At 48.9% G+C, this 12,751-nt stretch overlaps 1 protein-coding gene across 8 annotated transcripts in view; it reads right to left on the reverse strand.

Annotated features, from left to right (window-relative positions):
- The window catches only part of LOC129816700 (INO80 complex subunit D-like), a 32,747-nt gene that overhangs the window by 15,939 nt on the left and 4,057 nt on the right, over positions 1–12,751 (reverse strand). Inside the window, exons 4-10 of one of the 8 annotated variants that reach the window (XM_055871498.1) lie at positions 9,021–9,126; positions 8,773–8,888; positions 5,163–5,301; positions 4,913–5,075; positions 3,665–3,794; positions 3,431–3,566; positions 2,949–3,123 (exon numbers count right to left, since the gene is read on the reverse strand). The gene's annotated coding sequence lies outside the window, so the exon portion shown is untranslated. Of the gene's footprint in view, positions 1–978; positions 1,045–2,948; positions 3,142–3,430; positions 3,567–3,664; positions 5,076–5,162; positions 5,302–8,772; positions 8,889–9,020; positions 9,127–12,751 lie in introns of all 8 variants that reach the window. The other 7 variants (XM_055871496.1, XM_055871494.1, XM_055871492.1 and 4 more) reach the window with 7 other exon arrangements.

The following is a 12,751-nucleotide window of genomic DNA, read 5'->3' on the forward strand; positions in this document are numbered from 1 at the left end:
ACCGACAAACTGAAATGGTCCACGCACACAGACAGTGTGGTGAAGGCACAACAGCTCCTCTTCAACCTCAGGAGGCTGAAAAAATGTAGCTTGTCACCGAAAACCCTCACTAACTTTTACAGGTGCACGATTGAGAGCATCCTGTCGTGCTGCATCACCGCCTGGTACGGCAACTGCTCCGCCCACAACCGCAGGGCTCTCCAGAGGGTGGTGCAGAATGTACAGCGCATTACCGGGGGCAAACTACCTGCCCTCCAGGACACTTACAACACCCGATGTCACAGGAAGGCAAAAAAGATAATCAAGGACAATAACCACCCGAGCAACTACCTGTTCACCCCGCTTTCATCCAGAAGGCAAGGTCAGTACACGTGCATCAAAGCTGGGACATTGAAAAACTGCTTCTCTCTCTATCTCAAGGTCATCAGATTGTTAAACAGCCACCACTAGCACGGAGAGGCGGCTGCCTACCTACAGACTTGATATCATTGGCCACTTTAATAAATGGAACACTAGTCACTTTAATAATGCCACTTTAAGAATGTCTACATATCTCACATTACTTATCTCATATGTATATACTGTATCCTTCACTATCTAGTGCATCTTAGCCACTGTCACTGCTCATCCATATATTTTATACTTACAGTTGAAGTCAGAAGTTTACATACACTTAGGTTGGAGTCATTAAAACCCATTTTTCAACCACTCCACAAATTTCTTGTTAACAAACTATAGTTTTGGCAAGTCGGTTAGGACATCTACTTTGTGCAAGACACAAGTAATTTTTCCAACAATTGTTTACAGACAGATTATTTCACTTATATTCACTGTATCACAATTCCAGTGGGTCAGAAGTTTACATACACTAAGTTGACTGTGCCTTTAAACAGCTTGGAAAATTCCAGAAAATTATGTCATGGCTTTAGAAGCTTCTGATAGGCTAATTGACATCATTTGAGTCAATTGGAGTTGTACCTGTGGATGTATTTCAAGGCCAAACCTTCAAACTCAGTGCCTCTTTGCTTGACATCATGGGAAAATCTAAAGAAATCAGCCAAGAAAAGTGCAAATCAATCCCAGAACAGAAAAGGACCTTGTGAAGATGCTGGAGGAAACAGGTACAAAAGTACACGACTCAAAAAAATAAAGGGAACACTTAAACAACACAATGTAACTCCAAGTCAATCACACTTCTGTGAAATAAAACTGTCCACTTAGAAAGTAACACTGATTGACAATAAATTTCACATGCTGTTGTGCAAATGGAATAGACAAAAGGTGGAAATTATAGGCAATTAGCAAGACACCCCCCAAAACAGGAGTGATTCTGCAGGTGGTGACCACAGACCACTTCTCAGTTCCTATGCTTCCTGGCTGATGTTTTGGTCACTTTTGAATGCTGGCGGTGCTCTCACTCTAGTGGTAGCATGAGACGGAGTCTACAACCCACACAAGTGGCTCAGGTAGTGCAGTTCATCCAGGATGGCACATCAATGCGAACTGTGGCAAAAAGGTTTGCTGTGTCTGTCAGCGTAGTGTCCAGAGTATGCAGGCGCTACCAGGAGACAGGCCAGTACATCAGGAGACGTGGAGGAGGCCGTAGGAGGGCAACAACCCAGCAGCAGGACCGCTACCTCCGCCTTTGTGCAAGGTGGTGCACTGCCAGAGCCCTGCAAAATGACCTCCAGCAGGCCACAAATGTGCATGTGTCAGCATATGGTCTCACATATGGTCTCACAAGGTGTGAGGATCTCATCTCGGTACCTAATGGCAGTCAGGCTACCTCTGGCGAGCACATGAAGGGCTGTGCGGCCCCACAAAGAAATGCCACCCCACACCATGACTGACCCATCGCCAAACCGGTCATGCTGGAGGATGTTGCAGGCAGCAGAACGTTCTCCACGGCGTCTCCAGACTCTGTCACGTCTGTCACATGTGCTCATGTGCTCAGTGTGAACCTGCTTTCATCTGTGAAGAGCACAGGGCGCCAGTGGCGAATTTGCCAATCTTGGTATTCTCTGGCAAATGCTAAACGTCCTGCACGGTGTTGGGCTGTAAGCACAACCTCCACCTGTGGACGTCGGGCCCTCATACCACCCTCATGGAGTCTGTTTCTGACCGTTTGAGCAGACACATGCACATTTGTGGCCTGCTGGAGGTCATTTTGCAGGGCGCTGGCAGTGCACCTCCTTGCACAAAGGCGGAGGTAGCGGTCCTGCTGCTGGGTTGTTGCCCTCCTACGGCCTCCTCCACGTCTCCTGATGTACTGGCCTGTCTCCCGGTAGCGCCTCCATGCTCTGGACACTACGCTGACAGACACAGCAAACCTTTTTGCCACAGCTCACATTGATGTGCCATCCTGGAAGAACTGCACTACCTGAGCCACTTGTGTGGGTTGTAGACTCCGTCCCATGCTACCACTAGAGTGAGAGCACCGCCAGCATTCAAAAGTGACCAAAACATCAGCCAGGAAGCATAGGAACTGAGAAGTGGTCTGTGGTCACCACCTGCAGAATCACTCCTTTTTTGGGGGTGTCTTGCTAATTGCCTATAATTTCCACCTTTTGTCTATTCCATTTGCACAACAGCATGTGAAATGTATCGTCAATCAGTGTTGCTTCCTAAGTGGACAGTTTGATTTCACAGGAGTGTGATTGACTTGGAGTTACATTGTGTTGTTTAAGTGTTCCCCTTATTTTTTTGAGCAGTGTATATTCTTTATGGAGCTCCAGGGAGGAGAGAGGGGTTTGTGTGAGTGTACATCATCATAGCGCATCAGGTTGGGTGAAACCTCCGCCAGTCTGTCACGCACCTCATCCATGGTGTCGTAGAGCAATGTCACTCCAGCAAGCTTTAGGGTAACCCCCCCCCCCACCCCCCACCCGCAACAATGATACTAACTCATGAACACATACACTGATTAGTGTGATGAAACATTAGTTTACCTCAGATATGGCAGAATGATCTTCCAATAATGACTGGCCATGCCTGGAGCAGTCACAGCCAGCCTGGTCTGCTGGTCGCGGCCCTCAGTGTTCACATAGGTGCTACATTTCTCTGTGTATGCTGCTCCAGGGAGAATGATTTCAGCCATCGCCGCCCCAGAGCCTCCATGGTGCCCTGTGTAGAGTTATGAAACTAAAACTACATTCAGTCTGACACAAGACTCACTTAAAGATCATGGATATTATTCTAAGTCCTGCACATCTGAAAATGTTTTTGTGTATCTTGTTGTGGAAGAGCATTGCAGCCAGCATCTTCCCCAAAGAGGAACAGGAAATGGGGGTAAGTGACAGATAAACAAAGAGGGAGTTGGCTATGAAAACTGATCTGTCAATAGCATTTTTTTTTTTTTTTAATTCACCATCAATCTAAAATGTGAGATCAGGTACAGCAGTAGATATTAGCGTTGAAGCACATTGAGTACCTTCCAGCATTCTCCTACTCCACTGCTGGCATTCTGAGCAATGGTGGACATGGCTGCATTTATAGCGGCTCCATTCCCCTCTCTGCAGGGAACCACTGCCCAGCACCACTACAGGATGCTTTGCCTCGGAAAGAACCTAGGAACAAGATTTTTTAATAATTGTTGACATAGTGAATTCTCTATGACTACACTTAGTGACCAAACATCAGAGATATGTAAATAATAGATGATTACCTTAGAGAAGGGGTGGGTCCCAGAAACTATTTCCTGCAGGACCATAGCAGACTCCCTCAGATGATCGTAAGTGTAGGTCAGGTCCACTTCCCACCCCACCAAGGCCTCCTACAGCTCGTTGTGAAGCCAACTACCAGGGGTACATGAAGTATCCATAAAATACCACCAGTCACGTTTCAGATTTAGAGTTTCCACTTAAAGAGAAAGTGTAAATCAGGAGCTGGAAGCAGTTATTTACATGCAAATTGAGATGCCAGTGATTTGACAGCACTTAAATCCCACCCTGACCTCCCAAGCTATACATCTTTCTGATGCGTGCGTTGAAAAGTGGTGCCTCATAGCGTGGGTTGGTGCCAACTAGGAGCAGCAAATCGCCCTCTTCAATGCCAGCGATGCAGGAATTCAGAAGGTAGTAATGTTCCACTGTTCCCCTCAGGCTCAGCCAGTGTTTACCCTATATTCATTTAGCAATTGCGCTAGCATGCTAGTTGTTCCTGTAGACTACCTTCAACATCCTTCAAACTGCAGACAGAGACATACAAATCCATGAGTTCATATGACTCTAGGTAAGTAGAAATGGGCTTAATTGCCAAAATCTCGCACTATCCATTTAAGATCAGAGTGACAAGTTACAACATATATTTGTAGCAAACAGAGCAAGCAGTGGCGTGAATGAGAGCCAGGAGCCCACAGCCACCGCTTGCTCCTCCTCATCACCCTACAGTGCAGTTTCCCATGGTGTCAACATCATTGAATTTTCATGCATTTGAGTAGAATGTCTTTTTGAAACGTCACCAGAAGTAAACTTGTCACAGGCGTTCTACCAACAGAAATATCCTGGGAGGCAAGCAGGCATTGCAACCGCTGCTGAAGCACTGGCAACTCTGCCTTGGCCAGCCCCTGCCATGGGGAAGATCTCCTCAGTACATAGACTGTCACTACGCAAGCGGTTCAGCATATCTTTCAGGGCGATCAGAGCCTCTGCATCCATCATCCCTCCTACAATGGCCTTGACATTGGTGCCTTGAGCTCCTTGCAACTGCAAACGAAAACACTGATGTCACCGGCTACTGGTGTCTACAGAGAGTTTAAAAAAAGGACAACACACAAACACAAGATCAACAAGGATCATGCTACAACTCAGGTCATGAGACACTGTGGATAGACTGTTCTCTCTTTGTTGATACACATAACATGGGGGAGGGAGGTCTGAATATAAAACAGAAGCATTCAAGGCTGTATCACAACCGGCCGTGATTGGGAGTCCCATAGGGCGGCGCACAATTGGCTCCAGCGCCTTCCCCGTCATATGCCGTCATTGTCAACACGTCCTCCCAGGAAGTGGCCGCCAGCTGGCCAGATGCTTCACATTGGGCTGATTGTGGCGCTGTCGCTTCAACCATACGCAGACCTGAGAGAAAGAGTTCAGTGTGAATTTCAGACCGATAAGGTCAGTCAAGACCGTATGGACGTGACATGAGCTGGACCTCAGGTTTACCTGGTCTAATCTGAGATCCACTCCTCATTGATGACCTTGTGGAAATGGGGGGCAAACTCCTCATGACCTCACCACCCCCCGGGTGCTCACCACGATATTGCTGCCCACAGCATCCAGCACGTCAATGGATTCAGTCTTCCTGTGAGGAGAGAAAGATTAGTTGATAACCACCAAGGTCTTTTATTTTTATTTTTATTTTATTTATTTCACCTTTATTTAACCAGGTAGGCTAGTTGAGAACAGGTTCTCATTTACAATTGCGACCTGGCCAAGATAAAGCACAGCAGTTCGACACATACAACAACACAGAGTTACACATGGAATAAACAAAAATACAGTCAATAATACAGTAGAAAAAAGAAACATCTATATACAGTGAGTGAAAATGAGGTAGGATAAGAGAGGTAAGGCAATAAATAGGCCATGGTGGCGAAGTAATTACAATATAGCAGTTAGACACTGGAATGGTAGATGTGCAGAAGATGAATGTGCAAGTAGAGATACTGGGGTGCAAAGGAGCAAGATAAATAAATAAATACAGTATGGGGATGAGGTAGATTGGTTGGGCTGTTTACAGATGGGCTATGTACAGGTGCAGTGATCTGTGAGCTGCTCTGACAGCTGGTGCTTAAAGCTAGTGAGGGAGATATGGGTCTCCAGCTTCAGTGATTTTTGCAGTTCGTTCCAGTCATTGGCAGCAGAGAACTGGAAGGAAAGGCGACCAAACGAGGATTTGGCTTTGGGGGTGACCAGTGAGATATACCTGCTGGAGCGCGTGCTGCGGGTGGGTGCTGCTATGGTGACCAGTGAGCTGAGATAAGGCGGGGCTTTACCTAGCAAAGACTTATAGATGACCTGAAGCCAGTGGGTTTGGCGACGAGTATGAAGCGATGGCCAGCCAAAGAGAGCGTACAGGTCGAAGTAGTGGGTGATATATGGGGCTTTAGTGACAAAACGAATGGCACTGTGATAGACTGCATCCGATTTGTTGAGTAGAGTGTTGGAGGCTATTTTGTAGATGACATCGCCGAAGTCGAGGATAGGTAGGATAGTCAGTTTTACGAGGGTGTGTTTGGCAGCATGAGTGAAGGATGCTTTGTTGCGAAATAGGAAGCCGATTCTAGATTTAATTTTGGATTGGAGATGCTTAATGTGAGTCTGGAAGGAGAGTTTACAGTCTAACCAGACACCAAGGTATTTGTAGTTGTCCACATATTCTAAGTTTGAGGGCAGGCAGGTGCGGGCAGTGGTCATTTAGTTTATCTTGCATTTAAGAGCAGTTGGAGACCATGGAATGAGAGTTATATGGCATTGAAGCTCGTCTGGAGGTTAGTTAACACAGTGTCCAAAGAAGGGCCAGAAGTATACAGAATGGTGTCGTCTGCGTAGAGGTGGATCAGAGAATCACCAGCAGCAAGAGCGATATCATTGATGTGTACAGAGAAGAGTCGGCCCGAGGATTGAACCCTGTGGCACCCCCATATAGACTGCCATAGGTCCAGACAACAGGCCCTCTGATTTGACACACTGAACTCTATCAGAGAAGTAGTTGGTGAACCAGGCGAGGCAATCATTTGAGAAATCAAGGCTGTCGAGTCTGCCAATAAGAATGTGGTGATTGACAGAGTCGAAAGCCTTGGCCAGGTCGATGAATACGGCTGCACAGTATTGTCTCTTATCGATGGCGGTTATGATATTTATCGGTGGCGGTTATGATATCGTTTAGGACCTTGAGCGTGGCTGAGGTGCACCCATGACCAGCTCTGAAACCAGATTGCATAGCGGAGAAGGTACGGTGGGATTCGAAATGGTCGGTAATCTGTTTGTTGACTTGGCTTTCGAAGACCTTAGAAGGGCAGGGTAGGATGGATATAGGTTTATAACAGTTTGGGTCTAGAGTGTCTCCCCCTTTGAAGAGGGTGATGACCGCGACAGCTTTCCAATCTTTGGGAATCTCAGACGATACGAAAGAGAGGTTGAACAGGCTAGTAATAGGGGTTGCAACAATTTCGGCAGATCAATTTAAAAGAGAGGGTCCAGATTATCTAGCCCGGCTGATTTGTAGAGGTACAGGTTTTGCAGTCCTTTAAGAACATCAGCTATCTGGATTTGGGTGAAGGAGAAATGGGGGAGGCTTGGGCGAGTTGCTGTGGGGAGTGCAGGGCTGTTGACCGGGGTAGCGGTAGCCAGGTGGAAAGCATGGCCAGCCGTAGAAAAATGCTTATTGAAATTCTCAATTATAGTGTATTTATCGGTGGTGACAGTGTTTCCTAGCCTCAGTGCAGTGGGCAGCTGGGAGGAGGTGCTCTTATTCTCCATAGCCTTTACAGTATCCCAGAACTTTTTTGGGACACTGGCATATTGACATTAGCGAGAGGCATGTGTAGCCGAGTGATCATAGGAGTCCAGTGAGTGGCTTCAGGCAGCTAGCGGGCTGGGGCTAGCAAGCTAACAGAAGGGCCTTTAGTAAGACGTCACAACGGAAGAAAGTCTGTTGTGGCCCCCTCGTGCTGTTACGTCGGCAGATAGATCAGCAGGGCTCCATGTGGTAAACCAGGCCAATTGGCAGAATAGGTATAGTGGCCAGAGAATTTGTCCGGTGGGCCTCTTAAGCTAACAGCCCGATGTGCTCTGGACAGGTAGCAGGCCGCTAGCTAGCATGCTAGCGGATGGGATTTCAGGGGATGAAGCGACGGCGGAGCCAGTTGAGAAAAACCCCATCGGGCGAATCACGTCGGTGGTCCAGTCGTGATGAGTCGTTGTGGGTCCAAGCCAGTTGGCAAAAAGAGGTATTGTAGCCCAAGTAGTGGCTGATGGACCTCTTTGGCTAGCCAGGAGATGGGCCTAGCAAGGCTAGCTCCAGGCTAATTGGTTCTTGCTTCGGGACAGTGACGTTAGCCAGGAGTGGCCACTCGAATAGCAGCTAGCTAGCTGTGATGATCCAGGTGAAGAAGAAAAAAAAGGTTCAGAGCTTGCAGTAGGAATCCGGAGATACGGAGAAAAATAAGTCCGATTTGCTCTGGTTTGTTCTGGTCGCGCTGTGCAGACTGGCGAGAGTTGTCCGCGCTAGTTAGCTGGCTAGCTTCTGTTGGGGTTCCGGTTCAGACGACGGATCAGCAGGGCTCCGTATGGTGGGTATAGTGGCCAAAGAATTTATCCGATGGGCCTCTTAAGCTAACAGTCCGATGTACTTTAGACAGCGGGCCGTGGCTAACTAGTAGCCAGTTAGCTGGTAGCCAGTTTGCTGGCTAGCTTTTGATGAGTTGAGTTCTTAAGTGTAAAAAAAAGCAGATCCGTACCACATTGGGTGAGGCGGGTTGCAGGAGATTATTTTCAGTCCGTAGATAGAAAGTGATATTAAAATATTAAATATATATACGGAGAAAAAAAACTAGGAAAAACTATGTTTACAATGGACAGGAAGGGACAAGACAAAAACACACGGCCGACTGCTACGCCATCTTGGAGAAACTCTATATACTACTACTTGGACTCTATTCCAAGAACCGGATGGTACTGTATACACAACAGTGTAAAGCACATCCCTGGTCTCCCAGGGACAGGAAGTGAGGGCATACAGCTTGGAAGTCAATGCTCCCACAGGGCGTACGTCAATCACATTCCCAGGCAGCGCCGACATGAACATCTTCTCCACACGAATGCCAATCTGCAGGTCCCCTGCCAGTGGTCCCCAGATCCTCCACACCTGTAATCTCACTGGTAAAGCTACAAAAGGGGGAAAAAATGATTTGGCGCATACATGTCTGCCTCTTTGAAATTCTTGGTAATAATAAGGTGTTGCCTTCTATAATGAATGCTTCCAAGGTGGACCATACTATGATTACTAGCCTGACTCACCGGACACAGTGGGTGGACTGGATACAGCGGGTCATGACGGTCTTGATGAAGGGACCAATGTTCTTGTCCTCCACAGCTCTCTAAGAAGCGGTACCGGTCACTGGTCCTGCACAGTCAGCACACAATGGCAACATGTTCCTTTAAGAAGTCCAATGCCAAAAACCTTGTTGCCAGTCCCTCCCAGAGGCTGAACCGTCATCATGACTAACCAGTCCCTCCCACAGGCTAAACCGTCATCATGACTAACCAGTCCCTCCCACAGGCTGAACCGTCATCATGACTAACCAGTCCCTCCCAGAGGCTGAACCGTCAACATGACTAACCAGTCCCTCCCACAGGCTGAACCGTCATCATGACTAACCAGTCCCTCCCACAGGCTGAACCGTCATCATGACTAACCAGTCCCTCCCACAGGCTGAACCGTCATCATGACTAACCAGTCCCTCCCACAGGCTGAACCGTCATCATGACTAACCAGTCCCTCCCACAGGCTGAACCGTCATCATGACTAACCAGTCCCTCCCACAGGCTGAACCGTCATCATGACTAACCAGTCCCTCCCACAGGCTGAACCGTCATCATGACTAACCAGTCCCTCCCAGAGGCTGAACCGTCATCATGACTAACCAGTCCCTCCCACAGGCTGAACCGTCATCATGACTAACCAGTCCCTCCCACAGGCTGAACCGTCATCATGACTAACCAGTCCCTCCCACAGGCTGAACCGTCATCATGACTAACCAGTCCCTCCCACAGGCTGAACCGTCATCATGACTAACCAGTCCCTCCCACAGGCTGAACCGTCATCATGACTAACCAGTCCCTCCCACAGGCTGAACCGTCATCATGACTAACCAGTCCCTCCCACAGGCTGAACCGTCATCATGACTAACCAGTCCCTCCCACAGGCTGAACCGTCATCATGACTAACCAGTCCCTCCCACAGGCTGAACCGTCATCATGACTAACCAGTCCCTCCCACAGGCTGAACCGTCATCATGACTAACCAGTCCCTCCCACAGGCTGAACCGTCATCATGACTAACCAGTCCCTCCCACAGGCTGAACCGTCATCATGACTAACCAGTCCCTCCCACAGGCTGAACCGTCATCATGACTAACCAGTCCCTCCCACAGGCTGAACCGTCATCATGACTAACCAGTCCCTCCCACAGGCTGAACCGTCATCATGACTAACCAGTCCCTCCCACAGGCTGAACCGTCATCATGACTAACCAGTCCCTCCCACAGGCTGAACCGTCATCATGACTAACCAGTCCCTCCCACAGGCTGAACCGTCATCATGACTAACCAGTCCCTCCCACAGGCTGAACCGTCATCATGACTAACCAGTCCCTCCCACAGGCTGAACCGTCATCATGACTAACCAGTCCCTCCCACAGGCTGAACCGTCATCATGACTAACCAATCCCTCCCACAGGCTGAACCGTCATCATGACTAACCAATCCCTCCCACAGGCTGAACCGTCATCATGACTAACCAGTCCCTCCCACAGGCTGAACCGTCATCATGACTAACCAGTCCCTCCCACAGGCTGAACCGTCATCATGACTAACCAGTCCCTCCCACAGTCTGAACCATCATCATGACTAACCAGTCCCTCCCACAGTCTGAACCATCATCATGACTAACCAGTCCCTACCAGAGGCTGAACCGTCATGACTAACCAGTCCCTCCCACAGGCTGAACCGTCATCATGACTAACCAGTCCCTCCCACAGGCTGAACCGTCATCATGACTAACCAGTCCCTCCCACAGGCTGAACCGTCATCATGACTAACCAGTCCCTCCCACAGGCTGAACCGTCATCATGACTAACCAGTCCCTCCCACAGGCTGAACCGTCATCATGACTAACCAATCCCTCCCACAGGCTGAACCGTCATCATGACTAACCAATCCCTCCCACAGGCTGAACCGTCATCATGACTAACCAGTCCCTCCCACAGGCTGAACCGTCATCATGACTAACCAGTCCCTCCCACAGGCTGAACCGTCATCATGACTAACCAGTCCCTCCCACAGGCTGAACCGTCATCATGACTAACCAGTCCCTCCCACAGTCTGAACCATCATCATGACTAACCAGTCCCTCCCACAGGCTGAACCGTCATCATGACTAACCAGTCCCTCCCACAGGCTGAACCATCATCATGACTAACCAGTCCCTCCCACAGTCTGAACCATCATCATGACTAACCAGTCCCTACCAGAGGCTGAACCGTCATGACTAACCAGTCCCTCCCACAGGCTGAACCATCATCATGACTAACCAGTCCCTCCCACAGGCTGAACCGTCATCATGACTAACCAGTCCCTCCCACAGGCTGAACCGTCATCATGACTAACCAGTCCCTCCCACAGGCTGAACCGTCATCATGACTAACCAGTCCCTCCCACAGGCTGAACCGTCATCATGACTAACCAGTCCCTCCCACAGTCTGAACCATCATCATGACTAACCAGTCCCTCCCACAGGCTGAACCGTCATCATGACTAACCAGTCCCTCCCACAGGCTGAACCATCATCATGACTAACCAGTCCCTCCCACAGTCTGAACCATCATCATGACTAACCAGTCCCTACCAGAGGCTGAACCGTCATGACTAACCAGTCCCTCCCACAGGCTGAACCATCATCATGACTAACCAGTCCCTCCCACAGGCTGAACCGTCATCATGACTAACCAGTCCCTACCAGAGGCTGAACCGTCATGACTAACCAGTCCCTCCCACAGGCTGAACCATCATCATGACTAACCAGTCCCTCCCACAGGCTGAACCGTCATCATGACTAACCAGTCCCTACCAGAGGCTGAACCGTCATGACTAACCAGTCCCTCCCACAGGCTGAACCGTCATCATGACTAACCAGTCCCTCCCACAGGCTGAACCGTCATCATGACTAACCAGTCCCTCCCACAGGCTGAACCGTCATCATGACTAACCAGTCCCTCCCACAGGCTGAACCGTCATCATGACTAACCAGTCCCTACCAGAGGCTGAACCGTCATGACTAACCAGTCCCTCCCACAGGCTGAACCGTCATCATGACTAACCAGTCCCTCCCACAGGCTGAACCGTCATCATGACTAACCAGTCCCTCCCACAGGCTGAACCATCATCATGACTAACCAGTCCCTCCCATTGGCTGAACCGTCATCATGACTAACCAGTCCCTCGCACAGGCTGAACCATCATCATGACTAACCAGTCCCTCCCATTGGCTGAACCGTCATCATGACTAACCAGTCCCTCCCACAGGCTGAACCATCATCATGACTAACCAGTCCCTCCCATTGGCTGAACCGTCATCATGACTAACCTCTAAATGAGGCTTAGAAGCTTTAGGAAACAATGATGTTATGATTTTACACGAAGGTCACATTCTCCCCCCGGGTCACAGGTTGGGCTGTCTAAAGGGTGATTGGGCAGTCTAAAGGGTGATTGGCCAACAGAAACTCCATCACACCCTGGCTACCGGAAAACGTAAGTAAAAGTAATTTTTAAAAAACACTATAATACTGGTGATTATCACCAAATAAGAAGGAAATGCAAACATCACTATAGAGAAACAGACTATCAAAGGGATGATGCGTTTGCAGTTGATTCTACCTACCTAGCTTTCCTTCTCTTGTCAAGAGTCAGTTCAAATGTTCCAACCCTATCGTGTGGCGCAACGGTCTAAGGCACTGCATCTCAGTGATAGAG

This window comes from Salvelinus fontinalis, chromosome 19 (assembly GCF_029448725.1).
Source record: "Salvelinus fontinalis isolate EN_2023a chromosome 19, ASM2944872v1, whole genome shotgun sequence".
Classification (NCBI taxonomy): Eukaryota; Metazoa; Chordata; class Actinopteri; order Salmoniformes; family Salmonidae; genus Salvelinus; species Salvelinus fontinalis.